This window comes from Felis catus, chromosome E3 (assembly GCF_018350175.1).
Source record: "Felis catus isolate Fca126 chromosome E3, F.catus_Fca126_mat1.0, whole genome shotgun sequence".
Taxonomy (NCBI): Eukaryota; Metazoa; Chordata; class Mammalia; order Carnivora; family Felidae; genus Felis; species Felis catus.
Genome location: NC_058383.1, coordinates 32,699,261 through 32,717,856, shown reverse-complemented (window position 1 = coordinate 32,717,856; position 18,596 = coordinate 32,699,261). Strand labels below are relative to the sequence as shown.

The following is an 18,596-nucleotide window of genomic DNA, read 5'->3' as shown; positions in this document are numbered from 1 at the left end:
CGGGCTCCCGCGATCCCGGATCCCCGAAGGAGGTGCGATCATTCCCACGCAACGACCCTCTTGCGGTCCTGCCGCCCCCTCCTATCCAGGCCTCCCACCATCTTTTCCCCCAAAGGGGCCTCCCAGGCCCCGCGTCCCGCGCCAGCACTCACCGCAGCCTCTCTCCACATAGTTCTCAGCAGTGGCCGCTCCTGGTCATCTCCAGGGCTGATGGCTGCGGCCGCGACTCTCAGCGCTCACCCAGCCCCATGCTCCGGCTAGCCCCGCGGCGCCTCCCTCCAAAAGCCGGAGCTCGGCTTCCTGCCCCACTCCGGACAGCAGCTGCCCGGTCCTCTAAGCGCGCCCGGGAGCCCTCTCCGCAGCCCAGGCTCCGGCTGGTGGTGTGCGTGAGGGCGAGTGTGTGTGTGAGTGAGTGTGGGAGCGCGCGCGCGTGTGGCCGGGGATCCCCGCGGTCCCCGCTGGAGAGAGGCGCGGGCGGGGGATGGCAGCTCCCTCTGGGCCCTTCGCTGCGGGGCCAGCTCGCCACCAGGCGTTCAGCTCCCCATTTCCCGACGGGAGTCCGAAGAGCGCCCAGCCACCCTGGTTCACAGCACTGGCAAAACCGGGCTCCTGAGGCTTGCTTCTGCTGCGGTCGCCTCGGAGGAAGAGGAGGAGGAAGGCAGGGGCGCCCCCACGTCAACTTAGGGGACTTGTTCTCAGTCGGCTAGACGCAGCAGCCCCCGCGACAGCCAGGGAGGCTTGGAGCTCCGGTGGGCGAAAGCATCTCCCGCCCGCAGCCGCCCTCCCTGGAGGCGGGCCGAGGCAGACCCCGCAGTCCCTCGGCGGCGGCGGCGCGGAGCACTGCCACCCTTTCCCGGGGCGCACAGCGGCGACAAGGCCAGGATAGGCGACTGCCTGGCGAAGTGGGTGCCTGCAGCGATGTGCCGCTGTCCCTGGTGCTGAAAACGCGCTCTCCGCCCGCTCCTGAGCGTCTGGTGCGGCTGAAGAATCAATTATTCAGATCTCTGCTACCGCTTCCTCCTCCCCCAGTGCCTTGCGCTGGGTACAGCAATCCCCCCTCCACGCACAGGCGCGCCGACACACACACACACACACACACACACACACACACACACACACAACCACAGAATCTGCTCCAATGCTTCTCCCTGTGTCTCACCACCCCCGTAAGGGAACCCACTCCTCTGATCTCAGGGAGCCAGAATCCTAAAAGTAAAGACATCTCTACATCCCCCACTTGCTTCCTTCTTGTTTTCTAAGTTATAACAAAAGTCGCCCTGAGGCTGCCACTTCTAAGCTACCAGCAGGGGTGAGCCAGAGAGCACGGGACTGCCTGGGTGTGTGGGGCCTGGCTGGCTTGAATTCTGGCAACTGAGCATGAAAAACATTGTCAAATGAGCACCTTTGCCCCTTTTACACTCAGCTGTATCTCTCCTTCCAACTCCCAGGTCCCTGCTTTCCTTACCTCAGGCCCTGGAATCAAAGAGGCCTTAAATTATAAGAGGTTTTGCAATCACAGTTTTTTCTAACCCTGTATCCTCCACTCATCAGCCTGATATCACCTTTGGGCTTGCTATATATTTATCTTTCCTTATCAACCGCTAATCTGAAAAGCAGAGAAGAACAGTAAAAGTATCTATTTCTTAGGGTTATTTGGAAAAGAAAACGAGATAGCTTTGGTAAAGTAGCCAACAAAGTCCAGCACACAGTAGGTGCTCATTAAACATGAGGTCCCTACAAGGTGGTCTAGGAAGGAAGGGCCTCTTTCCAAGAAGGCTGAAGACTGAAATGGAGACAGTAAAGGTACACAGTTCCTGGAGACCTATGGGTGCATTAGTAAGCGGACTGTGTACGTTAAGTTCTCTAGAGTTTTATTATTCAAAAGACAGAAAGGAAGAAATTCTGAAAGGTAAATGAAAATGGTGGGTTGTATGACATACAGCAAAGAATAGAAAAGTGTTTCATTTCTTGAGGCAGTAACTGGGCTGAGCTAGATTGAGTGAAGATGATCATTTCTTGGATTTTGGCACAGGTGCAGAACCCCGGTTTGGAGACTTACAGGGAAATTAGGCTCTTTGATTTAAATGATGTGGAAATTATATACAATAAAACACACATCTCTTAGGGCACCTGGGTGGCTCAGTCGGTTAAGCATCTGACTTCAGCTCAGGTCATGTCTCCCTCTCTGCCCTTCCCCTGCTCGTTCGTGTTCTCTCTCTCTCTCTCTCTCTCTCTCTCTCTCTCTCTCTCTCTCTCTCTCTCTCTCTCAAAAATAAACATTAAAAAATAAAAATTAAATAAAAAATTAAAAATTGAAAAAAAAATCTCTAAAAAATTCAGTTCAAGTTTTGAAATTACACACATCTGGGTAGACCATCACCCAAAACAAGGTATAAAATATTTTCATCACCTTCAGAAAGTGTCCTTGTGGCCCTCTGTTGTTAATCCCACATCCCCCTTTTAGAAACCACAATTTTTCTTTCTAACACCATTTATCAGCTTTGCTTATTTTCAAACTTCGTACAAATAGATTCTACATTGTACATTTTTTGGTGACTGGCTTTTTTCACTTAACCTAATGTCTGGGAGATTCATTGATGCTGCTGCATGTAACAACAGCTTTTTCTTTGCTGTTGGTGAGCAGCTTTCCATTGTATGAATAAACCACACTTTGTGTATCCATCTTTGATGGCTGGACATGTGGATTATATCTGTGGAGCTTTTTTTTTAATTTTTAATTTAAAAAATTTTTAATGTTTATTTATTTTTCAGAGACGGAGCATGAGTTGGGGAGGGGGAGAGAGAGGAGACAAAGAATCCAAAGCAGGCTCCAGGCTCTGAGCTGTCAGCACAGAGCCCAATGTGGGGCGCAAACCCACGAACCATGAGATCGAGACCTGAGCTGAAGTCACACCCTTAACTGACTGAGCCACCTAGGTGCCCCTCTGTGGAGCCTTTTAAAACACAAGCGGTTGTGCCCACTTTATAACTTCTCCATCAAAATCTTCAGGGGTGACATGTTTATTTGTTTTAATTCCATAGGTGATTCTGATGGTGCCCTGGTTCATAATCCACCATACTTTCCATATTTGCCTATCAATGCTGACCGTGAAATAGTCTTTGATAAAAACTATTGGTATGGGAGACTTTGAAGTCATTTGTGACCAGACTTGCAGAAAGGTAGATCAAACTGATATGGTCTCTTTTGAATAGAGAAAGAACGCAGTCCCCCATTTGAAGGAATAGTCTGTCTCTGCAGACACAGGCAGCTACAGCTGCCCCAGGGTGGACATCTCCCCAGTGTTGAGAACTACTTAGGGTCAGACATCTGGAACCCCACCATACAGGTGGAGACTGTAATAGTGTGCATGTGATCATGACAATTTGCCCGATGCTGTACTGCAAAAGCTAAACCCTCCACAGAGGTTAGGACACTGAGCAGGATTTTGCTACTCGACTTTCAGATGAAAAATCTTCATAGCAGCTATGCTGACAAAGACTATGTGGAGGGGGGGGAGGGGAAAGCCCCCTAGTCACACTGTTCTGCAGTCAATTTTGCCAATTGGTTTTATTGCCAGTCACATCAAAGTAACAGAAATTACCTAGTCTAGTCTTAAGGAACAAATTGTTTCCGCTGTTTTCAATCTCATCGATTTATCTTCAAAAGCTTTACTAAAGAAATGAGCCCCCCTGGTTGCCACTTGCTTTGAGCCACTTGAACTCTGTGGTTAAAAACCAACCACCAAATCATGTCTATAGCAGAGAAGCAAAATAAGCCGATCACTGATGGTGCTTCTAGTGCTACCTCTGTTCTCAAGGCAAAGGAGCAAAGAATGGGAGCATTTTGAAGCTGAAAGACCTTTAGAGACTCTACTGTATTGTGCATTCTGTTTTCAAATAAGTTTGGGAAGCTATCTTTTTTAAGTTTATTTATTACTTTGAGAGAGAGAGAAAGCAGGAGAGGGGAAGGGCAGAGACAGAGGAGGGAGTGAATCTCAAGCATTCTCTGCACTGCCACTTTGAGCCCAACGCGGGACTCGAACCCATGAACTGTGAGATCATGACCTGAGCCAAAGTCAGACGCTTAACTGACTGAGCCACCCAGGAGCCCAGTACTGAGTCACTTTAGCGCGAATTCTGACATTAAAGGATTTGAGAAGTCCCATGGGTTAAAACAATTTTTTTTAATTAATCCAGCAATATTCCAAAAGAAATTGATCATGGAAACTTATGTTATTCCACATAATAGCTGTTAAAATCCTATGAGAATTTCAGACCTTGACCAAAACCTTTACTTTGCATATGGAGAAAGTGACACTAACTTTAGTACTATATGAGGCTAAATCAAAGGCAAAATTTGGAGTAGTATCCCAAATTTTTGTTTTATGGGTCTACTGTATAAAACAAAGTACATGTGCATTCTCATGCTACAAGGTTACGGGGATTCCAAAGCAGTATAATACAATCCTGAGAGAGAAAGAGTAAAAAGTAATTTAGGGTGGCCAAGAAGCCTAAACACCAGCCTAGCCACCACTGGTAGTCCTTGGATTGTCACTGGTGATCTAGCTTCACTGTCCCTCCAAATCCCAGCCTGTGGGTTCTACCTCTTTGGCTATCCACAGTCCCAGTCTTATTGATGTTCTATTTTACACAGTAGCAGATAAATAGTACTCATCTGTCCTGTGCCAAGGCAGACGTCATTAATCAATTCATGAACTATTTCTCTCAAAGTTTAGGTGGAACATTCTAAGCTTGCTCAGTTCTAGGTTCTGGGTAGCCCCATCCATTGATTACGGTTGGTTCCAGTGTGATATTCCTAAATAAGTTCTCATAGATTCCTGAGTTTAGCATAACCTGACTCTGATGACATGTATCTCCTTTACTTTCCCTTGGATCCCAACTTCCATTTAAAACCGCCTCCTCTTTAGACCTCAGTTTATCCATTTGCTAAATAAAGGCTGACACTAGCCATGATGAGCTGCCTTCCATATCTGATGTTGAATGATTCTGTAACTTTTTTTGAAGGTCTTGACCTTGGGATCAACCAAGGTGCTAGTTAACTCTCCTATATCTTATGCAAAAGGTTAAAAATCCCTTCCTGCTCCCATTAGCCATTCAGATATCAGTAGTTCTAATCAGGGAGGAAGGCTTTTTCTAAACAAATCCACAGTTAGTCTTGAGAACTAAAATTAAGACAGCAGCAAAAGATTTAGTACCTTACTGGTTTTCACCCAATGCAACCCACTGTCCGCCCTTGTATCAGGCAGGAGCCTACACATACCATTGGGGAAGAATAATGGTACATTCTTGCACTTTGGGAGAAGTCATTTTTGACATTTTGAAAAGGCCTCAGTTCCTTCATCAGGAAAATGGGAGTAAAATCACCCTGCCTCCCCCAGCACTGTAGTGAAGGTCGCATAAGTTAGATGTCTTAGTGTGAATCCTTCCAGGAACAGTAGGGGTTATGCACCCAGTTCCAAAGTTGGAGAAGGGGTGGCTTCGCCCACATCAGCAAGCAACTCTTAGACACCAGTGGGTGTCCCAAAATTCAACTCAAATCTGACCCTACGTGGAGATACGGTCAGACTCCACAGGTTAAGGGCTCAGTCCCACAAGACCACCTTCCACTTCAGATGCCCGTTTGAAGTCCAGGTTGTTTCCTGTGCTTCCGACTGGTTATAAATCAGAAGTTCCCACAATGCCTTCCTTGGGGTTGATTAATTTGCTAGAGGAGCTTACAGAAGTTAGGAAACCAGTTTAATGACTAGATTGCTGGCTTATTACAATGGATACTATTTTTTTCAAGTTTATTTTGAGAGAGAGACAGAACGTAAGAGTGCACGCAGAGTGTGAGCGTGCAGGTGGGGGAGTGGCAGACAGGGAGAGGGCCAGCACGGAGCCAGATGCAGGGCTTGAACTCATGAACCACGAGATCATGACCTGAGTCAAAGCCAGATGCTTAACCGACTGAGCTACCCAGGTGCCTCTACAATGGATATTAAAGGATACAAATCAGATGAAGAGATTATATATAGTATTACATACATAATACAGATACATGGAATATAGATTATTATATATAGGGCAAGGTATGGGGAAAAGGTGCTAAAACCTCCACACCCTGCCTAGATGCCCGTCTCTCCCAGCATCTCCACAGGTTCACCTGGAAACTCTCCAAACATGTCCTTTGGGTTCTTCATTACACAGGATGATTGATTAAATCACTGCCCATTGGTGATTGAGTTCACATTTCCACTCCCTCTCCCCTCCCCGGAGATCCAGGGATGGGGCTGAAAATTCCAACCTTCTAATCACAAGGTTGGCTCCACTGGCTGGACGACCAGCCCCCATCCTTAGGTGCAAGCCAAAATTCGCCTCATTAGCATAACAAAAGACACCTTGGTGCTCTCATCTCTTAGGAAATTCCAAGGGTTTTAGGAGTTCTGTGCCAGAAACAGGAACAAAGACCAAATATAGATTTCTTATTATAAATCACAATACCACAAGCAGACCCTGAGACCAGGATTTGAGAACCTTAGTCTATTTGGGAGGTGATCCAGAAAGAGGAAGTGGGCAAAGAGGAAGCCAATAAAAGGCGTGTGGCCAATACGGCACTTCAGTCGCAATCCAGCTGAAGACCGGCTAGGATACAGTGCAGAATACACCTCAGGATTATCCCACTTGGCGGCAAAGAATCAGGAAGGGTGGGTGGGATTAATCCACCCCCTCCTCCTTCATTGGTTGGAGCTGTTAACTGGGGCTGCACACAGACTTGCTACAAGTGACCTCATAGACAGGGTGGGCCAGGGAGGTGCAAGGGCAGCGAGGAGCACACTGCCTTCACCTCGAGCAGGTGAAGGCACCTAAGTGAGCGGGACACAGGGAGAGAGAGGGTCAGGCGTCCTCCATCGTGAAACGATCTAAGCCTTTTAACTACTTGGCTTCAGAGAGAAGGAGCCCAACACGTGCATCATCTCTCAACAACCAGACATGCTGCTCACTAGAAGATATGGCTCCAGAGTGTTCCGGAATATGACCAGCCAGATCAGCAGCATCCTGTCCGAGGGAAGGAATGAGAACAAACCCCTGCAGTGCCCACGCAGGCCATACTGTCGTACCCCTGAGGAACTGCCCTGGGTACACCTTCCCCACTCACCCACACAGGGCAGTTTCTGTGCCCAGCGGAAGGCAGGCCTCTCCTTTAGAAAATCTCTTCCCTTACAGGCTCCCACCTCCTTGTGTGGAGACTCTGGCCTGACCTAAAGCTCTCTCAACCTGTCTGTGGCTGGGTTGTCCAGAGCAGTCACTCAGGATAGCACTTTGAAAACCCTGCAGCCAGACCATTTGAGGCCAATTTCCCAAGGCCAGGAATACTCAAAAAGTCTCATCACTCACCCCACAGATACAGAGGGAGACTCAGTCTATTATGACTCTGCCTGATTCATGAGTCTGCACGTAGGGAGGAGACTTCTCAGAGAAATGTCTGGATGCCAGGGAGAGAGGTCATATTTCCTGGTGCCTAGGATCACTGAAGCATGCCATCTTGAAGCTTCAGGGGCCATGGGGACCATCAAACCTCCTACACCGCTCTTTAAAGGTGAGGCCGCTAAGCCTGGAGACGTGAAGCACGGTGCTGAAGGTCAGTTATGACGGGTCACACACAGTCTCTTATCTGTGTCTTCTTGTCACAGGGACGGCCCTTTCCCTACCCAAGAACACAGTCCCTGTGGGGCATGAGTTCCAGGAGAGGCTGCCACACGGAAAGTCACTACAAATTACTCCTGGAGGTGGGGATGGTCTTTGGGTACCCCTGGCATCTGCACCTAACTGGGCCAATCCAAAGGCCTGGGGTTGGGGGTGAGCAAGGGAAGCAAAGACGACCCAGTTACCGAGTTCTTTCATCAGAGAATGACTTGGGGCCTCACTACCCCACTTGGCGCACTGAGTGGTAGTAAAACAGGGATTATGTAGTAGTCGAGAGCTGCCCTAGGGCCAGGGACACCTCTAGGGCCAGGCAGAGGTAGGGCTTGCACCCACCTGCATCAGGTCCCAGAACCTGCACTTTGAAGCACTCCATTTTCTGCCCGAATCACCAATTTGCTGGACCTCTTCGGATGGGTCTCTTCCCCTCTCTGAGGCTTACTTTCCTCCTCTCTTTGGGGACAAGAATGTTGGATCGGCAAACGCTAATGCTCAAACTTATCCTAAGCAGCAGAACCCCTTCTGCACGCCATTCCTCATGCATAACCCTCCTACAGGAAGCAGGGAAAAGAGGCACTTCAATCCCAAGATGCAAAGGGGTAGGAGGCTGGGGGTCGGGTCCTCATCCTCAGCTTTCCCTCGCCCCTGCCCCAACTCCACCCCAACCAAAATAGCTACTGATAGAATGCCAGCATTCTGATGAATGCAATTCAAAACTTTATTATTTTTTTAATGTTTCATTTATTTTTGAGAGAGTGAGGGAGGGTGCAAGTAGGGAAAGGGGCAGAGAGAGAGGGAGACACAGAGTCCAAGGCAGGCTCCAGGCTCTGAGCTGTCAGCACAGAGCCTGATGCGGGGCTCGAACTCACGAACCGTGAGATCGTGACCTGAGCCAAAGTCAGACATTTAACCAACTGAGCCTCCCAGGCGCCCCCTGATGAATGCATTTTGAAAACGTGGTCCTACCCCCACATTGCACAGAAGAAGAACTGCAAGGGACCGCAAAGATGTTACTCATCAGTGACAGACTGAGCAAAGATCAGAATCTGGGACTCATGAGTGAGCCAGGCATTAAAAACAGAATCTGAAGTCTGGCTCTTGTAACTTAGAAGCTGCATGAGCATGGGTAGGTCCCTTAGCCTCTCTGTGCCTCAGTTTCCTCATGTATAAAATGGGGATCATAATAGTACTTAAATGTAGATGTGTGTAAGGAGTAAATTAAGTGAGACAACACACACACCGCACTCAGCATAGGGTTTAACAAACGTCAGTTATTAGCTTGCTTATTATTGCCTGATAGGGCCCTGTGGGGCCTAAAGAAGAGGTTCCCCTGGGATGATCTGTCCTCTGACAGATCCCTCCCTCAGCTCAACACTCCTGGTGGGTGCTCAGGGAGGTGAGGCCCGCAGGGCGGGGGAGGCAGCCATTGGCCGGCCCTGGCTCCCAGGCTCAGTGCATCCCAGATGGCGCCCGCAGGGGAGCTGGCCAGGGACACGCTGGCAGAGTCTCCCTTCCTCACACAGTTCACCGAGCCACACGGGGCCCAGGAGCCTCAGGCTGGAGCCCATTGTGCCAAGGAGGCAGGCTGCCCGGCCCGGCCCGATGGAAGACAGGCGTGGTGAGCCCCAGGAAGCAGCCTGTGCCTGCAGCCTCTGGGGAAGGTACAGGTGGGACACTAGTGCGGCCACCTCCTGAAACTTCTCCCCAGCTTCTCTCTGGGCGGGACAGGGAGGGACACAGACAGAGGCCAGCCCCCGCTCCACATGACTGGAGTCCATGGGCCGCTATCTACCTTTACTCTTTTTCTCAAAGTGGTAGCTCTTAGAAAACAGCCGTGCAGAGGAAAGAGATAACAATAACTCATTTAAAGAATGAGAGGTCGGGGCGCCTGGGTGGTTCATGGGGTTAAGTATCTGACTTCGGCTCAGGTCATGATCTCACAGTTTGTGAGTTCGAGCCCCATGCCGGGCTCTGTGCTGGCAGTGCAGAGCCTGCTTGGGATCCTCTCTCTCCCCTGTCTCTCTCTGCCCCTCCCCCATTTGTTTTCTCTCTCTCTCTCTCTCTCTCTCTCTCTCTCTCTCTCTCTCTCTCTCCCCCCCCCCACCTCAAAATGAGTAGACTTAAAAAAAACACATATGAGAGGTCGATTTCTCCAACTGAAAATGGACATATGATAGCTACTACATAGAGTCACTGAGGGGATTAAGTGCCGTATTGGATACAGCGGCTGGAACAGTATATGCCACATAGAAAATGTCCAATAAATGGTAGCCACTGTCTGTGTCTGTATGACATTCATATTTGTGTCAATACTGTAGCACAGTGCTAACAGCACGGACCTGGAACCCCTCTGCCCGGGCCCAAATCTTGGATGTATCTCCTTCTACTTGTGTGGCTGTGGGCAAGTGGCTCCATACCTGAGGCCTCAGTTCCCCCATCCTCAAAATGGGAAGGATATTTTTACCTCTCGCCCTGGCAGGAGTTCTGAGATGAAGTCAGGTGATACACATAATATCTTTAGCACAGCACCTGCTACATAATAAGAGACCGATAAGTAGAGGCTATCACTATTATGGGTGAGCTTAATATTATTGCCCAATGTCACACAGCCAGTTAGGACTGGAATCGGAGTCTTCGGCCTCCCCATTCGGTGCTCACTCTGCTACTTGCTGCTGCCTCTCCCCCAGATGAAGTTCCCAGCTCTGCCTTCCGAGAGTCACTGTTCCTAAAAAAGAACTCCATTTTTACTGGGAAGTCACAAAATAAATTGTCGCCAAGTCCAGCGGTCGGGTCCAAGTTGCATAAAGAACATTTCTGTCCATTAGGCAAAGCTGCCCAGGGATCCAGGCCATGGGGAGAGGAGGAAAGACTGGAGTCCCACAGCCAAAGTTCTCTTGGGACATTCGCTATTGTAAAGCACGGCTTCCATGCTATGAGGAAGCCTAGCATCCAATGGAGAGACTTCCACGTGGAGGAACCACGGACCACAGCCCACAGCCCACAGCCCACAGCCCACAGCCCTGGAAGGATACAGCACACAAACCTGCCAGCCATATGAGTGATTCACATCCAAAGTGGACCCTCCAGGTCCCAGCTGAGCTGCCCCAGCAAAGATAAGGGGTTACTGCGGTGACCCTCGCTTGAATTGCAGATTCATTGGCAAAATGTCGTTTTAAGCCGCTCAGATTTGGGGCAGTGTATCACACTGCATTTTTTTTAAATTTTTTTTTAACATTTATTTATTTTTGAGACAGGGAGAGACAGAGCATGAACAGGGGAGGGTCAGAGAGAGGGAGACACAGAATCTGAAGCAGGCTCCAGGCTCTGAGCTGTCAGCACAGAGCCCGACGCGGGGCTCGAACTCACGGACAGCAAGATCATGACCTGAGCCGAAGTCGGCCGCCTAACCGACTGACCCACCCAGGCGCCCCACACACTGCATTTTTAACTAGTCTCCCAGATGGTTCTGTCACAGGTGATCAGAAGTTACTATTTTGGGACAGACTGCCCTGGGCCAACCTCTGTGAACCCGGGAGGCACCTTAGTGAACCCACCATAGGGTTTATAAACACCAAGCCCACCTTCACAGAGAAACTTCAAGAATCCCTTTCTCTATATCGGTTGGTTTTTGTTCTTGTTTTTTCTACCTTGGTTTTGATGGGCAAAACCTGGGCCGCTTTTGCACCCGTATGTGTTTGCACCAATGGCTTTCCCAAGAATGTCTGCAGCTCTCGCCCACTTGTGAATAAGCAAAGCCAATTTTCCATCCATATTTACAGAAGCATTTGTTACCTAAGCAAGAAGCAGCCTTGCCGATTCTTGGGTAAATAACACAAGTCCAAGAACAATACTCCCATGCCAGTAGCCACGAGACACTGGAAATTACAGACCTCTTGGGACTGCTCAAGCTCACTCACAGACTCAGCAAGGCACAGGCTCCAAGGAGTGTGTGGCCACTGCCACTCTCAGTAGACGAGGAAGCCAAAGACAAGGCAGAGGGCCATGATCAACCACGAGGACTCGGGTGTGTGTTCTGACTCTGGGACTCATTAGCTGTGTGACTTCAGGCAAGCTGCTGAACTTTGCAGACATCAGTTGTCCACTGTGCACAATGGGAAAAACGGCATTTTCTTCACTGGGTTGCTATTAAGATAATGTGTGAGAAACACCGAACACAGGGAGGAACTTAGTACATACTCAGTAGACAGTAAGAGTTGCCATTCTTTCACATGTTTTATGATTAGATGCTGTCCAAATAAAAAGCAGGCAGAGGAGACCCTGGGATCAAAGTCAGGAGATCCGGATTCTTACGTTGGTTTCGCTGCTTCGCTGGCGTACCCGAGCCAAGGTGGTTAACAATGCTGGACGGTGGGTATAAAATGAGGTGGAGGGACTGGGAGGTGATCTCTGAGCTCTGGGTACACTCTAGCTTTCTCCTTCTTTGGCCTGCTGAGAGGATCCTATTGCCTAGTATCTCAGACACAGTTTTAGACAACTTCAAAACCACTTAAGCCGAGAGAGAGAGAGAAATGGTTGGCTCAGAGAAGCCAAAACTGGGTTGAACAATCAAACCCCAGGAATGCAGCTTGATCCCAAGAACAACCAGAACCTGGCTCTCTCATGTCTGCCTCTCTCCCTCTCGCTTGCTCCCTGCATTCACCCTCCCTCACCAACCTGCCTTCCTCTATAGTCAGAGAGCGAATCAGTGTCCCTGTCCTCAGTTTAAACCCAAACCCAGAGGGAAGAATGACTGACCACGCTCCCTGCACAAGCACCAACAGGCCAAGGCAATGATTCATTGGCCCAGCCTGGCTCAAGTCATCAACACCTTGACCAATCAACCATGGCACTGGGGTAGGTAGGGTCATGTCAGAAGGTGACAGCTCTCCAGGAAACCACACGCTGCCACCTCCCTAGCCAGGGTAGTGCCTCTGAATTTGCAGCTCCTATAGTGCACCCTAGAGGGGACCTCTTACGTCTCCACCATTACTTTTCAAAGCACTCCCACTTGTATTCCCATATAATCCTTATAACCACCTCACGGAGGAAATAGAACTGACAGCTTTAAATCTGACCTAATGTAGGAGGACAGCAGGACGTGCGGAAGCTGGATGCCACGGCCGAAGACACACAGCCTGTCCACGGCAAAGGCAAGACTAGTCCACAACCCAGGTGCCCGAACGGTTGTTCTTTCCCAAAAGGCACTGTGCACTGTGCCTGATTTTTCCAGAATGAGCATGAAGGCAGACCCAGGAATGGACGAGTTGGTGAATCCCATGTGTCCCTTACTCTGGCAGCTACGGAGACTCTCTTGAGGGCTGCTTTCTGGGTCTGATGTCTCTTCGCCTATAAATAGCAGACTCGGGAACGCTCAAGCTCAGACAAGGAAAAGCGCAAGCTTCTTAGAGCCCTTCCAATCTGCTAAGAATGGAAGAAAAGGAAAGGAAGCAGAAGGAAACCCTGGGAACGTCCAGGACAGCTCCAAGCTCCGGCTGAAGGAGAGATGTAATCATTGCAGACAGCACGCCATCCCCTCCATGGGCATCACGGCACGGTCCACCCCTGGGGATGTCACCGAGCATCCCCAAGGGAAGGCAGCGTTGGCTTCCTTCCCTACCTTCCTCCTCGGCTTAAAGTGCTTCTTTCAGTTCTTTTAATGCAGCATGGCGGTTAAGCATGCTGGCTGGAGGGCCGGTCTGCCCAGCTAGCCGGCCCTGGCAAGTTATTTCACTTGTGGGCTCATCTTCATCGTTTATGTAACGATTGATTTAACACGAAAAAAGTATTTATGCCTTGGGCTTATCATGTTCTGTGCACAGGGCACATGTCATTGCTGTGTAGTTGCTTACACAGTTGGGAGAGTGCCTGAGAAGGACAGAGGGGGTATTTTTTGTATTGTATCATTTTCATATTAGAAAAGCAATGCAACCACTATGGAAAAGCTAATGCAGAAGTTGAGACATTCAGGGGAACAAACGGCTAGGTCTGTTCAACAGTCAGTGGGATGGAAAAAAAGGCAGCAACTGTGCTATGCTTGATTTGAACAGAGTTAAGGGACGGGACAACCAAATGAAACCATAGTGCTTAATGGATCCTGGCTCAAACGAACCTACTTTAAAAAAAATGTGAAGTACAATTGGGGAAATTTGAATATGGACTATATATCAGATTTGTCACATGTGATCATGTTATCACGGTTAGGTAGGAAAATATTCCTATTTTTTTTTAGAGATACATACTAAAATATTTAGGAAGAAAGTATTGTAATGACAGTAACTTTAAAATATTTCACCCAGGGGCACCTGGGTGGTTCAGCTGGTTAAGCATCTGAGTCCTAATTGGGGTCAGGTCATGATCTCACAGTCATGAGATGGAGTTCCATGTCAGGCTGAGCATGCTTACAGCCTGCTTAAGATTCATTCTCTCTCTCTCTCTCTCTCTCTCTCTCTCTCTCTCCCCCTGCCCCGTGCCTCTCTCCCCTATTTATGTGCACATGCTCTCTCTCTCTTGAAATAAAAAATTAAAATAAAAATTAAAAAATACATATTTCATCCACAAAGAAAAAAAACGATGAAGCAAATATGGCAAAACATTAACAATCACTAAATCTAAGTGATGGGTTTATGTTCATATGTTCCTAATACTTATCTATTTAGGAGTAGGCTGAGAAATTTTCCTAATAAACAAAACATACTTATGTAAAAAAAAAAAAAAAGCTACAGAAATTACACTGAAGAAAATAATGGCTCTACAATCTAGAAGAAAAAAATCACCAAAAATGTTTTGCTGTATCTCCATCCTGCTTCTGTTTTAACATCACTGCAGTCACAAAGCACAAGACACCCTCCAGTCTGCTTTCTTTCTCAACTTATCAGAACATAAGCACTTTCCCCTGTTATAAAAATGTCTTTGCAAATATCCTTTTTGACGACTCTGAAATATTCCTTTGAGGGGATGAACCAGAAAAACCTTTCCATTCCTCTGCATACCAAGTTGCAATTGTCATGATAAGGAAGGTGCGATGTAAATTATGATAATGAAAATGGCCGTGATGAAACTGATAACGACTAATAGTCTCCGAGTGCTCTAACATACAACACCTCTTTTCATCTTTGTAAGCTGTGAAGTGGCTACAGCTGGTATCATTACCATTTCACGGAGGAAAAAACACTCAGAGAAGTTCAGTGACTTATTCAGGGTCGCACAACTAGCAATTAGCAGAGCCAGACTCCTGTTCAGAGGTACGGAGAGAAGCTCACACCTTTAATTCCGCTCATTTATTTATTCACCAAACAGAACAGGGGCAGGTACTCAGCGGGCTGGTGGCCCGCACTGTGACGGTCTGGGGCAGGAACGCTAACAACTGAGATTCGTGGGAACAGCAGTCTCAAGAGCCGTGATTCCTGAGTCTCCAAAGCTTGCATTCCTTCCCCAAAGGTGAAGGAGCCAAATCCCACACGTGTAGTAATGACTCTTCCTGCCCAGGGAAGAAGGGATCCCTGACAGCCAGAGAGGGGGGGAGGGGGAATAATTTATTATTGATAATTAATGACACCTGAAGCCTTTTAATATTCTTCTTATTTATTCTCCGTCCTGCCTGCCTGCACCGGCACTAACAGTTTGTTGTTAATGAGACTGAAGCATTTTTAAATCAACTTAATTGACATTTTTATGGTGTTCAGCAGGCCCTAAACGCAGGATTTTCAGTGGGGAGCTGATTATGAACTATGGGAAGGGACGGGGCCCTGCGGAGCCTGGTGCAAAGGAAGGTCACTAAGGAGCAGCCTGAGGGCCAAGGAGCCTCATGGCTCCAGAGCTGGTTATGCAGGAATTCTGTCCCATGGCTCCATCTCGGTCCTCTACCTCATCCCCATCACAGCTACGATGCCCCTCCCCACCGAGCCCTGGAGGCTCCCCTCGTTCTGCAGTGTTGGGCATGGGACTTTAACTGCTCAGGGCCTCAATTGCCCCATCTATAAAATGGGAACGATAACAGCACCTCCCTCACAACGTCGTTATGAAGGTTAAATGGGTTAACTTATGAAACCACGCCTGTACTGTGCTACTGTTAATATTGTTGTTGTTCACAAAACGAATTTTATAAAGTTTCCATGGTTGATTTTAATGGTGTTTGCCAGAGATCCTGGACTACCTCTTACAAGAGTTTTAGATCTCCAACCTAGAGAACTCAGCAGTGGCCACGTGACTTGTTTTGGCCACTCATAGGCAGGTGAAACTGACATGTGTCACTTCCCAGCAGATTTAACAGCCAATACGCTATTTTCCATGTCTTTTTTTCCCCTCCGCCACAAAACTGGCAATGTTCCACAGACAGGTTCTTCCATCTGCCAGGTCCCAGAGTCAAGAGGACACGGAGAGAGGCCACTGCCAACCAATAGTGGATATGCAATGTATGGAAGAAATGAGCCTTTGCGGTTGGAGGCCACGAAGCTTTGGGGGTCATTCGTTACTGCAGTAAAACCTCGCCTATGGTAAATGACACAGTACCTTGCCTTCAGGTGCGCTCAGTCCAGAGGGGGAAAACATCATCAAGAGAGAGGGCCGTGACAGTGGAGAGCAAAGGGGCTGCTGGAAGTCCCAAGGAAGAACACCAGCCCCAGCCAGGAAGGACGGAGGGGGGGCGGGGAAGGGTCCTGGAAACCACCCTGCCAATTTGAGCTGGGAATAAAAATTACATCACAGGACTATGTGCTTTTATCCATTGCTTTCTCCGCTCCAGGGTAGTCTTTACCTGTTCTCTCATTTAATCTTCAAAACAGCCCTATGAAGTAGTTATTGCTATTATGATGCATCTTTTTTTTTTTAATTTTTAATGTTTATTTACTTTTGAGAGAGGAGACACAGAGGCGCAAGTAGGGGAGGGGCAGAGAGAGGGGGAGACACAGAATCCGAAGCAGGCTCCAGGCTCCGAGCTGTCAGCACAGAGCCCGACGTGGGGCTCAAACTCCCAGACTGTGAGATCATGACCTGAGCTGAGGTCGGATGCTTAACCGACTGAGCCACCCAGGTGCCCCGTTCTTTTTTTTTTTTTTTTTTTTTTAGTGGGGGTAATGAAACTTTAAAAGTGTAGGTAGCTTGCCTCAGGTTCCACAGGAGAGATCTGGACTCGGGCAGAGCGTGCCTACTTTCCACCACGTTGTACGCTCTCTTGTGCATGTCCTCACTTTCTGCCTGTATCTGGACCACTGGGAGCATGGTGGGTGGGGCATTACTAAAATGCAGATTCACAAGCCCACCCCAGATCTGCTGTGATAGGTGGAATTTTCAGATGCCCCCCAGCACCTCTACCCCACGGTGTTACGCCCCATACAGTCCCTCACCTGAGTGTGACCAGGGTCTGCGACTTGCTTCTAACCATTAGAATACAGTGTCTATAACTGGGTACCTTACTGTCATCTATGAAGTAGGGAAGTAAGGCTACAGCTGTCCTTGAGGAAGATCTGGCAGTCACACACATTAGGCAGGATGGGGGCTGCTCGGCCACTTCCACGATTTGGACAACGTTCCTGTTTTCGCTGTGTTCAGACATGATTGCTTCTCTGTGTTGACCCATCACGGTCACAGAGCAGCCTCATCTGATGTTGGTGATGTGTCAAACCGTTTCTGCTCGACACCCACCAAGGCCCAGCTATGAGCACCCGGCCTGCTCCCAGCCATCAGGGGCCACTTTTCTCTCTCTTGGGAAGGTTCAAAGTGAGGAACACGACAAGGTAAACTGAGAAAGGAAGGCAACAGCCAGCTACCTAGGGGCTTCCCCATCAAGACCTGGCCGCTTGGGGGCTGTTAAAGAGCCAAGGGCTGGCCGGTGGGAGCTCACCGAGGAAGAGAAGGGATCTCTCTTTCCTTCCCTCCCACCACTGCTAGGAGCTGGCATTATTTAGGACTCAGTCAGGGAGCCTGTTGTTGTCCAAAGTCAATGGCTACCCACCTTAGAAATGTAAGTACGGACCACCCAGCTGGGCTTTAGATCTCCCCTGCCCCAGCCCTGCAGACTGAATAATCATGGATTCCTTAATTCATGCGCTCATTACTTTATCTAATATTTATTAAAGGCCTACTGAGTGTCAGGCACTTTGCCTGCGCATTGCTGATAGAACAGAAAACAAGACCAGTGATTGTGTCAGCCAAGCTGTTTTCAACAAAACCCCTTTTCCCCAGATCACATGCTTCCCTCTTCGGGCCTGCACTGCCCTCCCTCTTCTCTACACCATGCCTGTCTGTGAAAACCCCAACTATCCTTTGAGGTTCTTGCCGGAAGCCTCCTTCTCCATGAGGATTTCTAGATCGATCCTGGTGCCAAATAGGACACCACCCCCCATAAAACCCTTTCCCCGAAACACTTTCCTATGAAAAGGTGCTGTGTGACAGGACAGGGGTCTGACGGTCGATACTCATTGGATCCGAAAGACAGACAGCCTAAACCAACAAGAAGAGAGAAAGGGCCCAAAGGGTCAGTGACGGCTGGGGGACATTGCGCCCTAATGACTATGGAGAGGCTGCACCCAACTGGGAAGCCGCAGGAACTCGGCCCAAAGAGCCTGCCCGCCCGGGAGCAGGGGCCCAGGGCACGGGGTTGCAGAGCCGCCCAGCTGAGGACTCCGTGAGCTGGAACACCAGACTCAGACCTGAACGGAAGGACTTCGTTGTGCATTCTACTGAACACTTAGTCAGAGAGACTGTTAAGCGTGGCCCTCCCTCAGGTGCAGAGCGGAGTCAATTATATTCAGGAATCGTGGTGGTTGCAGGGTTGAGTTCCCAGCACGCACCGGGCTCTGGGCCAGCCACCAGACAAGTTGAGATCGTGCTCCTAAGAGCTGAGACATTCACCGCAGGACTGGGGCTCCCCAACATACTTTTTGCAGGCTTCTTTTCTG

At 48.9% G+C, this 18,596-nt stretch overlaps 1 protein-coding gene across 3 annotated transcripts in view; it reads right to left on the bottom strand.

Annotated features, from left to right (window-relative positions):
• GRIN2A (glutamate ionotropic receptor NMDA type subunit 2A) overlaps positions 1 to 18,596 on the bottom strand; it is a 536,750-nt gene that overhangs the window by 380,661 nt on the left and 137,493 nt on the right. The window contains exon 1 of one of the 3 annotated variants that reach the window (XM_006942329.5): positions 153 to 1,035. The exons of the other annotated variants lie outside the window; for them this stretch is intronic. The gene's annotated coding sequence lies outside the window, so the exon portion shown is untranslated. Of the gene's footprint in view, positions 1 to 152; positions 1,036 to 18,596 lie in introns of those variants that run through there. 3 annotated transcript variants of the gene reach the window in all.